Source organism: Erpetoichthys calabaricus, chromosome 6 (assembly GCF_900747795.2).
Source record: "Erpetoichthys calabaricus chromosome 6, fErpCal1.3, whole genome shotgun sequence".
In the NCBI taxonomy this organism is placed as follows: Eukaryota; Metazoa; Chordata; class Cladistia; order Polypteriformes; family Polypteridae; genus Erpetoichthys; species Erpetoichthys calabaricus.
In genome coordinates, this window is record NC_041399.2 from 24,030,200 (window position 1) to 24,044,937 (window position 14,738).

A 14,738-nucleotide genomic window follows, 5' to 3' on the forward strand; every position below is an offset into this window, starting at 1 on the left:
TTTTGCAGTTTTGCAGATCCCCTCAAGCTCTGTCAGGTTGGATAGAGAAAGTCTGTGGACAGCGATTTTCACTTCTCTCCTGAGGTGATTGATTAAGTTCAAGTCCAGGCTGTGTCTCGGCCACTCAAGAACATTCACAGAATTGGCACTAAACCATTCCTGTGTTGTCTTTGTTTTATGGTTAAGGGTCACTGTCCTGTTGCAAGGTGAATTTTTGGCTCAGTCTGGTATCCAGAGTTCTCTGGAGCTGGTTTTCATAAAGGATATCTCAGTATTTTGGTCTATTTAGCTTTCTTTCAATCCTGTCTAGTCTCCTAGCCTCTGCTGAACAACCCTAAAGCATGATGCTGGTACCACCATGCTTAACTGTGGAAGTGGTGATGAACATTGCCAAGTTTCCTCCAGATGTGTTGCTTACAACTGAGGCCAAACATTTCGGTCTTGGTGTCACTAAACAACAAAATCTTGTTTCTCATAGTCTGAGAGTCCATTAGGTGCCTTTTCAACAACTCCAGCAAAACTTTCATTGTCGTCTGGTCACTCTGTCAGAAAGTCCATATTAGTGGAGTATTGCAGTGGGGATTGTCCTTCTGGAAGTTTCTCCCATCTTCACAAAGGTTCTCTGGAGGTCAGCCAGAGTGACCATTGACTCCTTGATCACCTCTCTTACTAAGTCCCTTCTTTCCTGATTGCTCAGTATGGTTGGGCAAGCAGCCATTGGAAGAGTTGTGGTTGATCCAAACTTATTCCACTTAAGAATTATGGATGCCACTGTGCATTTGGGGATATTCAATGTTGCTAGACTTTTTTATGTAGCCTTCCCCAGATCTGTGCTTTGAGATAATCCCGTCTCTAAGCCTGGCAGGCAATTCCTTTGACCTCATTGTCTGGGTTTTTGCTTGACTATGTGACCTACTATTGTCAGATGTGTGCCTTTCCTAATCATGTCCAGTCAACTGAAAAGACCACAGATGGACTCCAACCAAGGTGTAGAAACATCTTGACAATGGGCTATACATAGGCCAAATTTTAGGTGTCATAAAAAATGGTTTAATCAGTGATATTTGAATTATTTATTTTTTTATTAGTTGGCAACTGTTCCTTAAAAATGTATTTAATGTTATCATTCTAGGATATTGAGGTTTTTTGATGAGGAAAATAATTAACTGAAACACTTTAAGAATAAGGCTACTTTCATTCCAATTTTGATAATTTAATTATTATTGGTTACACAATTTTACTAAAGGTGACAAGAAGGCCATTTATCTTGAGAGGATTTCAACTTTGACAACATGAAAAGCTGACATTTCATTGAGAACATGTACACTGATATCCAGTGGATGTGGCAGTAAAATGGCAGTCTTTTACTGAAGGCATATTATCTTTATGTAATGGTAGAGTCTGCTCCTATCAGAGCTAATGGAACTCCTCTTCAAGTGAGGCTGAAATTGCAGGTATAAGTGCAATTACCTTTAATTTTTTCATATTGCTCAAGCGTACACGAAGGGAGGGATACACACAGGGAAAAATAGCATATCACACACAAATAAGCAAATGAAACATTACAAGCCCACTGGGCATAACTACAGAGCACACTAACAGGATTCCTTATTATTAAGAGGGGCAGCATGCCAAATTATGGCAAGTTTGTAATAAAATATGACCCCTTAATAAGCAATTTTCTTTCCCTTTAGCGCTGTTCTTGTCTGATTTGACTCCAACACCAATACAAAGAAACAAGTTTAATTTATTCCCCATGATCCCGACCAAGATAAGCAGACTCTGAAAATACATGTATGAATGATTTATTGTAAATATGCTAGCCCAAAGCACAAAACCATTATGAAATATATTCTTTCTCTATTCAAAAATGTGGCACATTTAATTTTAGGTTATGTGATTTGTACCCTTAAAAATATACAGCATATAGACATTAATTCCCAATCAGCACAATTGGTTCTTCATTGTTTAATACAGTCCCTTTCATACTATGCAACATAATAATAATAATGCATTTTTATATAGCACCTTTCCTATGCGCAAGGCATAGAAGATTACATTAAGGAGTAGCAGATCACAAGCGAAATCATCATCATCAGCGGTTTCCCAAAACAAGAGTGATGCTTTTAGTGTTACATGTGTGACCTAAAACAGCTCAGCAGAAAGAAGGGGAAGTCATATTTATGGAAACCACTGCCAAAAGGAATGTTTTGCTGCCGCTGTCTCTAGCATGTAAAATTATAACCAATTTCTAGCCATGAAAAGGCTCCCACCTTTTGAACAAATTGCTATGGATTAGTTGGTTCCACCCAAAGACATAAACATGTTGTAGTGATCATTGAGTATGATACCCCAATGGCAACCTGCTTTGGGTGTCCAATTCAAAAAGTGTTGTTTGGGAATTAATCAAGGTGTTTGCAAAGGTGTCCATTCACAAAGAGATCTTTGGAGATCAGGGAAAGCACTTCACATCTGAAATTTTTAAAGAAAAAGCCAAACTCCTATGAGATATACACATCCAAACATGTTCCTGTCATCCACAAAGAAATGGGCTGGAGGAATGTTTTAATCAAAAGATGGGAAAGATTGTCGTCAACTACTTCTTCTCACGTTGTTTGCATACAGAGAGATGACTGCAAGATTCCTTAGCATATTTACCTCTTTTAGTTACTGAATGAGAGACAATCCTGAGGCTTATTTGACTTAGTTAAGGAAAGCTGAGAGGAAGAGAACTTTGAAAGGCACCATATCGTGTGAATTATAGCCAGGGGGTCAAGTGATGGTTCTCATTCCTACCACATTCTTGGAACAGTAGGCGAAGAACTGGAAATTGTGCATATGAAGCAAGGTTTCATGCACTTCATCTCACATAATGACTATACCAACCCCAGAGTTATATTTCACAGGTGACGTTAATGACTCCCAACTAGGCTTGTTATATTAGAAGAATTAAGTGGATAGGACTGGCGAGTTTTGTTGGGTGGAATGACCTGTTATCATCTAGATTGTTCTAACGTCCTAATCAAGAATTATCAGTCATAGACTCTTGGCAATGGAAAGAGTTGTGTTAAAATATGGATCACTATACATTTAACATATACTAATGTTCAGTTAAAGACATTGCATTCGTATTCCTAACTAAGAAATCACTCAACTCCTGGTTCGAAAAGTGTGCATTGAAACATACTGCAATTTTTTGCCATACTGCATTCTTTCAGAGTGTCATGGAGATATCTGCAGTTGTCAGTGATACTCATTTTGATGTAATGTAGCTTAACGAATGCAATTATTTTTTAATACGTTTACATCAGGACATACCTTTTTCCCTGTGATTTGTTCATTTAAATCAAGAGGAATGTGTAATGGCACATTGTTAATTGAGAGAGGAAGAGACTGTTAGTTGACAATCAGATGGCCAGCTGAGATGTTGTGAAATGGGAGTCCCATGTATACTTCCAAAACTGCCCACTGGTGGAGGATTATCAACACAACCCCAACTAGAAACAAAAAAGGCTTTAAAGAATCTTTATAAAATAAAAATATTTATTCTTGACAAAATTGTCTCATGAATAAAAGCAAGCAAAATGAAAATGCCCAAAAAGTCCTAATACAGCATCCCACAAGAAGTCAAAAAACACAGCAAATGGTTAAATAAATACCCCAAATCCCTGAAAGGTACAGAAAAACACAATCAACTCACCACTCCGGGAGCATATTCAAAATGAACCGCCAGGGACTTCGGAAGGCCCTCCAGTGTATAGGATGGAGGGCAGTTCCAGGTGGTGATTGGCAGGTGGCCACATCTCTTGGGGTACCACACTTAAAATATTTTGTATCTAACATAGGCTACATATAAACATAGACAAAATCAAAATTAAAGAACAAATATTATATTTATTAACTAAAGAACCACAAATGAAAAAAGAGACATTAAACATGAACTTGAATCACAGCCTGAGGAGGAGTGTTAGCCAAGATATGACATGAGCAAACCGAGGACAATCCCAAAGCCAAATACTAGCTGAGGATTAGTTAAACTTGGTTCTGATCTTGTTCTGCTACTCACTGAGATAGCACTTAGACCTGAAGATTGTCTTTTCTTAGTACCGATTATGTAGTCTGGTCTTGATCCGCTCCAAACATGGTTCTATTACAGGTACACTAATACTGACAAACGTGTCGGTACAAAGTGTCAGTAGCATGGTTTGAACTCACAACCTCAGGGTTTAAAGTTTTAATGGTTGTGATCATTTATTCATATTCTACTTCTGATTAATGAGCTCAGTCAATCTGTTGGGAATAAGAAAGATTGTTACCCCAAAGGAATTACAACTACAGTATTTGATAAAATTAAAAATAGGATGCTTACCCATGCATAGCACCTCCATTTCATCCATTTTTGTTTTCTGTGGCTTTGGGGACAGCCTCCCTGTGCGAACAGTGTCATATAAGATACCTTATTCTGAGATATTACCTAAATTTAGATCAATATTGTGAAAATGCTGTTTCTTTGTTTAGCACAGTAGTAGAGCTAAAGCGCCCTCTATGGATGGTCTTCAACTGATGACACCTCGGATTTTACAATTAATTGAACCTCTGAGACCTCAGGCACCTAATATGCCACTTTGTGATAAATTGATTTTGTGACCTAATCAATAAGCATACGTTTTTGACAGTATTTTAATTTTTTTTTCACACTTTTGAATTTTATTCTATCTACACAACTTGACAAGCTACATTATGTTATTCATAACAAAATCTTTCTTGTGTTCTTCTGGAAAATATTGAAATAAAACTCAATAAGGTTTTGCAGTCACTGATCAATTTGATATGTTTTACTATAAAGTCTACTAAGTCCAAATACTCTCTGTAAAAATATTAATTGAAAAAATACAATGCTTAGTTGCTCAGTGCAAAAATCTGCTTGGTAATGAAAATATATATATATTTTTTCCTAACACATTATTAAGCATGTTGTTGTAGGAAAATGGAGCATGTGAGACAATTAGGGACATCACATTTGCCTCAGCTGTGAACTGCAGTTTACTCCTGGAAAGGGGTGCTGAAAATTACCAGGAAACCCATCTTGTTGGTTTAAAAAAATGTTGTGCTTTGAATTTTTTTTAGTTTATGAGAATTTTATATTTTGAAAGTTTAAATTTGGAGATTTACTTTTTGATATGAGTTTGAATTTTGTTTCCTTGATTAAGAAAGTTATTAATTTTCTTTTACAATTACTTTCTAACTGCATTATATCACCTGTGAATGTCTCTATTGGCAGACAATGGTAGTCGTGGGATCTTCTCTGAATGCTGGCTCTGTCCTTCTAAAATGAGATGATAAACTTCCATGCAATGGTGCAAGCTGCTTTCTCCAAAATACAGATTCAACCAGCAAAGAAGTGCTCTTTGAAAGTACTTGCTATTTCGGTTTTGACTTGGCCTTCACCCTGGCATTTTAGATATGCTTGTAATGTATTGTGGATTTTCCTTGCAATTCTCTCCACTCACTGATTGTGGTTAAGCCTTCTGCTTTAGAAAAACAGCCTGTAGTGTTCTGAAAACTGTGGTTTTGGTTTCCCATTTTATTCCTAGTTTTGTTTTTTGTCAATTTTGTAAGTTTTGTAAATCATAAACCTTGCCATTTACTGTACAAATATGTTCCATTAGTATGTACGACTTTAACTTTTATAAATTATTTATACAGAAAATTGTGAATTTTTGCTTCATTAATTATGTAGTGTTTCCTATTCATGAAAATGTCTAGTTTTTACCACAGAAGTGGTTTTATACCAAGCAGCAGAATGACAAAGTCACAGCATCCCTTTGGGCCCTCCTCACTCCCAGAAGAATGGCACAGTGCCAGGTGGGAAGATGCACATGCAATAATAATAAAAAAACTAACTCTATAAAGCATCACTCTAAAGATGCCAAGAATCTGTGCTGATTGCTGATGTGGACAGGTTTCAAATAATGTACTATGCCACTTGTCCTTTAGAAATGTTTGCAACTGCACAGAAATATGTAAGTATGGTTACATTTTTAAATGTACCTACTTTATGTGTTATATTATGTGCCCAACTGACTGAAGTAGGTTGTTTTTCTTCACACTAAAAATGCAGATAAACATTTATTTATCAAGTTATCAGCTCAAAAATGACATACAACATGGAGGATTCCAACTAATTTGTTAGGTTATTTTCTTAACAGGGGATTGGAAAAAATGTTAAAGCCAACTATATAACTGGCACCTGTAACCTCTTAGTTGTCCTCACTGTCCATGCTATTCCACATGTATTTAACCCTGGGGACCTCTAATGGCAGGCTCCTTGCTGACTGAGACGGTTTTTCACTTCCAAACCTTTACTTCAGTCTAGTTTTATAAGCTGTAAGGAATGAGCCTGCCAAATTTCAGCCTTCCACCTACACGGGAAGTTGGACAATTAGTGATGAGTGAGTGAGTGAGTGAGTGAGTCAGTGAGGGCTTTGCCTTTTATTAGTATAGATAAATAACTTCTTAAAAGCATCTCCTTGAGCCCTTAAGGGACTGCAGCTAAACAAGGAATAATCAATCTGGCACTAGCAAAGCAAGTAACAATCAGACAGACACCAGCTTCAAGCTTTTACTTAAACATCAAATTTATTTGCATTACAACCAATAGCAACAAATATAAGCAAAACAAAGAATTATACTGTACAACCTGCATTGGTTAAAATGTCAGAAAGATGCTCTAGGTAGTCCTGATCTTTAGTTGCAGATTATATGTGCTTAATCAAAAACTGAAAAGAAAGATTTTGTTTCCAGAGGCAGAAATCTTTTCCAACTGTCCAGTTTCAGTTTTTAGCAGATAGAGAAAGGCTCCTTCCATGTGTTCATTTTTGAAACTGAGCTGAGCCATTTACAAAAATATCAAAAAAAGAAACCGAAAGCTCCATTTTTGCAACAAGCACTAACATGTTTTGAAAAAAGTCTAATAAAAGGTAGCCATACTCTTGCCCAGAATAAACACTCGGCTACTAGAATGGTGGACAGTTTACTTATCATAAAAGCTCAAAGTTGAGAGAGATATGGGCAAGCCAGGGAGACAGACAAGGAGTTGAGTTGCGGTGGGCTCAGTTTGGAAAGAACAGAGAAAGATTAAGGACGTGATGACTGCTCTTTTCTATTCCAGTTTTGTCTATGGAATATTTATTTGGTTTTTAACGCACAGACTTTCACTTTATTATTTATTTAAGAAAGATTGTATTACACTGCACTATTGGACACTGTTTGTTTGTCGATATTAATAAAAGCACTTGGCATTTTGCACCAACCTATTTCGGAATGTGTGTGCCCATTTGCCCAGCTCATCTTGATTCATAACTATTGATGGTTCTGGATTCAGTAGGCTCCTGGAAGCAACCAGGGAGTGTGGAACCAACCTGGATCATCACACCCATACAAGTACTAAATCAGTTTTTGTGATGAGCAAGCACATGTGTAAAGCTGATAGGCAGGGAAAGACCTGCGCACAAGACCTCGATTTTTCATTTGTTTGAAAGATGCTGAGAAATTAGTTCACGCTTTTGTTTTCAGTCGACTAGATTACTGTAACGCACTCCTCTCAGGACTACCAAAAAAAAGACATAAATCGATTGCAACAAGTGCAGAATGCAGCTGCTAGAATCTTAACTAGGAAAAGAAAATCCGAGCACAACACCCCAGTTTTGATGTCACTACATTGGTTACCAGTGTCATTCACAATTGACTTTAAAATACTGTTTACGGTTTTTAAAGCCTTAAATAATCCATCTTATATTTCAGAATGTCTGACACCTTACACTCCAAATCGTAACCTTAGATCTTCAAATGAGTGTCTGCTTAGAATTCAAAGAGCTAAACTTAAAAGAAGTGGTGAGGTGGCCTTCTGTTTTTATGCACCTAAAATCTGGAATAGCTTGCCAATAGGAATTCACCAGGCTCATACAGTGGAGCACTTTAAAACACTGCTGAAAACACATTACTTTAACATGGCTTTCTCATAGCTTCATTTTAGTTTAATCCTAATGCTTTGTATATTCAATTAATTATCATCATTATTCATGGTGGCTCCAAAATCCGTACTAACCCCTACTCTCTCTTCTGTTCTTTTTCCGGTTTTCTGTGGTTGCGATCTGCACCACCACCAACTGATCAAAGCACCGTGATGTCCCTACATTGATGGATTAAAGACCAGAAGTCCATGCGACCATCATCATCAAGTCCTTCCATGAGAACCCTGAATACAATGAGGACTGATTGAGGTCCTTTATGTTAGGTAGAATGCCTAGAGGGGGCTGGGTGGTCTCATGGCCTGGAACCCCTGCATACTTTATTTTTTCTCCAGCCGTTTGGAGTTTTTTTGTTTTTTCTGTCCTCCCTGGCCATCGGACCTTACTTTTATTCTATGTTAATTAGTGTTCTCTTATTTTAATTCTTATTTTGTCTTTTTTTCTCTTTCTTCATCATGTAAAGCACTTTGAGCTACATTATTTGTATGAAAATGTGCTATATAAATAAATGTTGTTGTAGCACCATCGAGCGCACATTTGTTTAAAATACTGTTTCAATTAAATGGGGATGACTGGATTGGCACCCCAACATTTCAACTTGTGGACCTGCAGTTCCTTCCAAAGTATTCAGACCCCTTCACTTTCTCCCCATTTTATTGTGCTATAGCTTGAATATTAAATGAATATGTTGCCTATTTTTCTGTCAATCTACACCCAAAAACCTATAATAACAATCATGTTTTCAGAAAGGTTTGCAAATTTATTAAAATCAAAAAAATGAATTTACTCATTTGTATAAGTATTCAGACCCTGAATTAGTTATTTGTAGAAGCCCCTTTGACAGCAATTACAGCTTTGAGTCTCCTTGGGTAAGTCTCTCCAAGCTTTGCACATCTGTTTTTGTGGAGTTTATCCCATTTTTCATGGCACATCTTCTCAGGCTTATTAAATGGAATGGGAAGCATCTGTAAACTCCATCTTCGTGTCTCACCAGTGATGTTCTATGGGTGGGCCACTCAAAAACAGTCAGGGACTTTTTCCGAAGCCACTTGAGCATTATCATGGCTATATGCTTTGGAAAATGTTGTGCTGAAAGGTGAACAATCTAAGGTGACATGCACTCTGGAGCAGGTTTACTTCAAAGACCTCTCACTGTTTGGCTGCATTCATCCTTCCCACAATTCTAAATACTCTCCCTGACCCTACAGCTTAGTAGCAGCCCCATAGCATGATGCTACCACCACCATGCTTTACTGTAGGGATGGTATAAGGCAGGGTATTAGTACCTGGTCTTTGACAGACCTAGTGCTTGGAGTTCTACTGAAAGAGTCCAATTGTTGTTAGACCAGAGAAACTTTCCTTTCATGCTCTCAGATTCCAAACGGGTGATCATATGCCTTTAACTCAAAAGTGTCTTCTGTCTAGCCACTCTACCAGAAACTCCTGATTTGTGGAGTATTGCTGAGATGGTCTTCCTTCAAACACGTTCTGAAATCTCAGTAGAGACCTCCTGAAGCTCTGTTACAGTGCGCATTGGATTTCTAGTCACCACTCTGGCTAAAGCTCATCTTGCTTGGTTACTCAGTTTGGCCAAACAGGCAACTCTAGGAAGAGCCCTGGTGGTTCCAAACGTCTTCCATTTCTCAATTATTGAGGCCAGTGTGCTCTTGGGAACACTCAAAGTTTTACAAATGGTTTTATCCCCTTGCTCTGATTTATACCTCACCACCATTTGATCGTGCAGGTCTACATAGAGTACTTTGGACTTCATGGATTGGTCTTTGTCCTGACACTTGGGGTGAATTGTGGGACCTTCTATACACAGGTGTGTGCCTTTCTAAATGATGCTCAATTAATTCCCCTTTCCACAGGTGGACCCCATTCAAGTTCTAGAGACATCTCAAGGAGAATTAAAGCAAACAGGATGCCCTTGACCATAACCTGGAGTGCCACTGCAAAAGGGTCTGAATATTTCTAGGAATGAGAGCTTTCAGTTTTCAATTTTTTAATAAAGTTGTAAATCTTTCTGAAAACATGCTTTCACTTTGTCATTGTATGTTATGGAGTGCAGACTGATGAGCAAAAATGGCAAATGTATCCATGTGAAATTAAATTTACAACACAGAAAAGTGTGCAGAAAGTGAAGGGATTCAAATATTTTTTAAACCACTGTATACTGATTATTCAGGGCAGCATGGTGGCACAGTGGGAAGCGCTGCTGCCGTGCAGTAGGGAGACCTGGGTTTGCTGCCCAGGTCCTCCCTGTGTGGAGTTTGCATTTTCTCCCTGTGTCTGCGTGGGTTTCCTCCCACAGTTCAAAGACATGCAGGTTAGGTGCATTGGCGATTCTAAATTGTCCCTAGTGTGTGCTTGATGTTTGGGTGTGTGTGCCCTGCAGTGGGCTGGTGCCCTGCCCAGGGTTTGTTTCCTGCCTTGCATCCTGTGTTGGCTGGGATTGGCTCCAGCAGACCCCCATGACCCTGTAGTTAGGTTATATTCAAATTAATAAACATCAAGTTTTTTTCTGTAGGCAATTAAGAAGGCAAAAGCAACTTGGAGAGATAATTTGAGCTTTAGTTTACCAGCTATTGACTTGAGTAAAATGTCATCTTTGGGCAAAACAAAGCTTGGACTCTGGTCACATTGAATAAGTATCATCAAGCGAACAAAACAAACTGAAGTACTTATGTGGTGATATTTAATAAACTTTCAATAAAATAAAAGATCTATAACCCAGTGAAAATAATGACATAACAGTCATCTTCAATGTGCAGAAAATGGCAGGATGCTAAAGTTAACTGCTGCTCCTCAAGAAACAACTGCAGCCAATTAATTAAATGAGGTGACGTGATCACATAACTCACTCTCCTGTCCAATTATGTCATACACCTACATCTAGCCCAAAATGCAAAAACATTTTATTTTTAAGGATGTTTTATCACATACATATACTGACACAGTGCAGAAAGGTGCAAAGGTAAAAATAAATAAATAAATAAAAGAACCCAACGTCCTGTTCCGTTTCTTGTTTTCTAACTCTTTATGTCTGCTCCTCTAGACTCACTGGAATGGCATTACTGTATGTGACTACAATCAATCTTCTGGGGTCATCTTGGAGTACCATCAGTGTTTATTAGAGCCCCTTGTGCCATTTTTCACTGTTGTCACTGTTGATTGCTTATTTTCTTTATTTATTCAAAGGATTCTTAAGGTTGTGGGGCCCGTTCACTTTCTTCACCCTAAAATTACATATGCTTGGTAGAAAAGAACATGCAGGAATGATAAAAACAAAAAGTTGTGATCACAAATGAACAAAAGGAAAATACGTAACATAATTTGTGTATACTTCTAAAAACCTTTACCACTGTGTGAATACTCGTGTCACTTAGTATGTCAAAAGACATGGGACCAAGGAAAAGTAAAAGACAAAGAACAACAACAACAACAACATTTATTTATATAGCACATTTTCATACAAAAAGTAGCTCAAAGTGCTTTACATAATGAAGAAAAGAAGAATAAAAGACAAATAAGAAATTAAACTAAGACAACCTTAGTTAACATAAAAAGGAGTAAGGTCCGATGGCCAGGGTGGACAGAAAAAACAAAAAAAAACTCCAGAAGGCTGGAGAAAAAAATAAAATCTGTAGGGGTTCCAGGCCACGAGACCGCCCAGTCCCCTTTGGGCATTGTACCTAACATAAATGAAATAGTCCTCTTTGTAGTTCAGGTTTTTCACGGAGTCACTTGATGCTGATGGTCATACAGACTTCTGGCTTTTAATCCATCCATCATTGTTGGAACATCATGGTGCTTTGGGTAGATGGTGGTGGCACAAGCCACAACCAATAGGACACCGGAAAAGGAAACAGAAGAGAGAGTAGGGGTTAGTACAAATATTGAATGAATAGTTATTATAATGAATTGGATATACAGAGTGTCAGGATTAAATTACAGTGAAGGTATGAGAAGGCCATGTTAAAATAATGTGTTTTCAGTAGTTTTTTAAAGTGCTCCACTGTATTAGCCTGGCGAATTCCTACTGGCAGGCTATTCCAGATTTTAGGTGCATAACAGCAGAAGGCCGCCTCACCACTTCTTTTAAGTTTTGCTCTTGGAATTCTAAGGAGACACTCAGTTGAGGATCTGAGGTTACGATTTGGAATATAAGGTGTCAGACATTCCGATATATAAGACGGGGCGAGATTATTTAAAGCTTTATAAACCATAAGCAGAATTTTAAAGTCAATTCTGAATGACACAGGTAACCAGTGTAGTGACATCAAAACTGGAGAAATGTGTTCGGATTTTCTTTTCCTGGTAAGGATTCTAGCAGCTGCATTCTGCACTAATTGCAAACGATTGATGTCTTTTTTGGGTAGTCCTGAGAGGAGTGCATTACAGTAATCTAGCCGACTAAAGACAAACGCATGAACTAATTTCTCTGCATCTTTCGATGATATAAGAGGTCTAACTTTTGCTATGTTCCTTAGGTGAAAAAATGCTGTCCTAGTGATCTTATTAATATGCGATTTAAAATTCAGATTACAATCAACGGTTACCCCTAAGCTTTTTACCTCCGATTTGACTTTTAATCCTAATGCATCCAGTTTATTTCTAATAGCCTCATTGTATCCAAAGAAGGCAAGCAGGTGGACACAGTGTGTGTGGAGGAATCCTTGGGTCCTGGCATTTATGTGGATGTTACTTAAACGTGTACCACCTACCTAAAAACTATTGCACACCACATACATCTCTTCATGGCAACGGTATTCCCTGATAACAGTGGCCTCTTTCAGCAGTATAATGTGCCCAGCCATACTGCATAAATTGTTTAAGAATGTTTTGAAGAACATGACAAAGAGTTCAAGGTGTTGCCTTGGCCTCCAAATTCCCCAGATCGCAATCTGATCGTGTATCTGTGGGATGTGCTAGAAAAACATTCCTATCCATGGAGGCCCACGTATATAGGTAAATCAAAAAGTAGTAACCGTATCAGGTAATAGCTCACGAAATACAATACGTTCCCGTTGGCTGATGGCTGCACTCTGCTGTTAGTCTAGTTGAAACCAAGCTCAAATGAACATGGAATTTCTGCTGCAGAATCCATGTCTCCTTACTGCGAGGCAGCAGCACTACCACTGCACCACCATGCCGCCCCTTCTTTGAACAAAAGAACTGAAATCTGCTGAACTTCACAGAAGGATGTTGGCACATAAAGGAAGTAGGAAGAAGAAGAAGGAAGGAAGTGGAAAGTAGGAAGAATAAGTGTAACTGATGAAACTCGACATGGCCAACCATCAACATCAAGCTCACATCAAAATGACAAAATCTTTCATCGGAGAAGACTGGCAGGTTCTGTTGTCTGCTCTTGCTGCACATTTGGATATCAGCTATGGATCTGCACATGCTATAATAACTTGGGGCACCCAGGCAGTTAAGTGATCTGCACAAACCAACATCCTTCGGTTAAATTCAGCAGGTTTCACTCCCTCTGCCCAAAGAAATCTCACTATGGCACATTCTTCAAAAATGGTGGAGTGTCCATGTTCATTTAACCTTGGCTTCAACTAGGCAGATGACAGAGTGCTGCACTGTACTTGCTCGAACTACCCATCAGCCATCAGGAATGTGTTGTATAGCGTGCATCAGCTTCTATCCATTGCCATTCCATGTAATTTTCAAATTGCCTTTATTTTTTTTATAAATACAGTATGTATATATACAGAATATATTGTTATGCGCACATGTCAGAGGATCTCCTTGTGGGCTCTATTGAGGTATGTAATAACCCACCAGGATGAGATGGGGACAATATCACTAATATTGCCTTCTCCTTCTCTCCCCGAACCACAAAGAAACTGTCCAGTGAGGGCACCTGACTCCACCCCTTCTGGTACCCCTTCCATAAAAATCCCAGATTTCTGGAAGGAGGCGTCATTTTTGAAAGGGTGAACTACTTAATGGAGCTCCCGATCAAAGTGACCCCTGCAGAAAAAATATTTGTTTTGTTATTATCTTGGCCTGAAATATATATCAACGGCACCACGATGGGCATTTCTTTTGTTCATTTTTCACTTATATTAAATAGGGTGACCCCATTGCCGCCCAAAATTTTTATCCAGCAGTCTGTCATTTCTGTACCCGGCCACAATATATATAATTTTAAAAAGGAAAGGAACTTTCATTAAAATTAGTCTTCTGTGCTATAAACTGAATAGAAAAGAGAAGAAACTGAATGAGCCTCTGTGCCTTTTGTCAAGCACATCTGCAGTGTAGAAACAGTGGCTGCAACAGCTAAATTTTGTGTAGTGGACTGTAATGGAAGGTAATCAACTATAAAACTGAAGGACACAAGGGCGGCCAACCACTCCACAACAGATTCCTGGAAGAACAATAGGCCTGCTGAAACAGTATGGACTTTCATTGCCATTGTCGTGTACTTGCCTCCACCAACTCTGGAGCTCAATGGAGGTGACAGTACTGATTCACCGATGGCTTGAAGATCAAACAGTAACAAACGGTTATACAATCCCATTTCCGGCCTGGCTTGCATGAAGCCCACCATTCTAGTCTACGGAGTGTGTATGTGCTGTATGTATTTGGTAATTGATTGTATTGTTAATTAAATAAATGGATAGTACCTAAAAACCTGCCAAAGAAACCTGTTGTCAACAGCCAATTTATTTTAGCATGGCCAAAACAGAC